Source organism: Carlito syrichta, unplaced genomic scaffold (assembly GCF_000164805.1).
Source record: "Carlito syrichta isolate Samal-C Ts95f unplaced genomic scaffold, Tarsius_syrichta-2.0.1 Scaffold164023, whole genome shotgun sequence".
Taxonomy (NCBI): Eukaryota; Metazoa; Chordata; class Mammalia; order Primates; family Tarsiidae; genus Carlito; species Carlito syrichta.
In genome coordinates, this window is record NW_007108119.1 from 33,711 (window position 1) to 34,791 (window position 1,081).

Sequence of the window (1,081 nt, forward strand, 5' to 3'; positions counted from 1 at the left end):
TCCAGATCACCTACCATGGAAGACCAATCAGAATAGCAGCAGATTTATCTACAGAAACCCTGCACGCTAGGAGAGCTTGGAGCCCTATCTTCAAAGTCCTAAAAGATAAACAATTTCAACCAAGAATAACCTACCTGGCCAAGCTAAGCTTCATCAGTGAGTGAGAATTAAAATCTTTCCCAGATATCCAATCCCTAAGAACTTATGCTGCCACCAAACCATCTCTACACGAAATACTTACGAAAGTACTAAACACAGAAGAAAAGGAAAAAAGAACAACGTTCTTCACAAGAGTACAGGGAAAAGAATAAAATATACATGAACCAACCCCAAAACCAAAAGAAAGACAAAAAAAAAAAAAAAAAAACCAAGTGGAAGAACAACAACTCTATAAGAACTCTATGATAGGGACAAACTCTCACATTTCAATAATCAACCTGAATGTGAATGGACTAAACACACCACTGAAAAGACATAGAATGGCAAAATGGATAAAATATCATCAGGCAACAATATAATGCCTTCAAGAGACCCATCTCACTAGAAAGGACATACAAAGACTCAAAGTAAGAGAATGGGAAACAAATTTTCAGGCGAATGGAACACAAAAGAAAGCAGGAGTCATGATCCTAATTTCAGACAAAATACCATTTAAGCTATCAAAAATTAAAAAAGATACAGAGGGCTACTATATAATGATAAAAGGTTCACTCCATCAACAAGAAATATCTATCCTAAACATATATGCACCCAACATAGGTGCACCAACTTTCATAAAGCAACTTCTAGGAAAACTAAAGAAAGATATTGACTCTAACACCATCATAACTGGGGACTTTAATACCCCACTCACAACCCTAGACAGATCATCAGGATACAAATCAGCAATGAGGTCTGAAACCTCAATGTGACCCTTGACTAAATGAACTTAACTGATACCTACAGAACACTCCATCCAAAGACCACAGAATACAAATTCTACTCATCACCGCGTGGAATGTATTCTAAGATCAACCATATAACTGGCCATAAAACAAGTATAAGCAAATTTAAAAGGACCGAAATTCTACCATGCAACTTG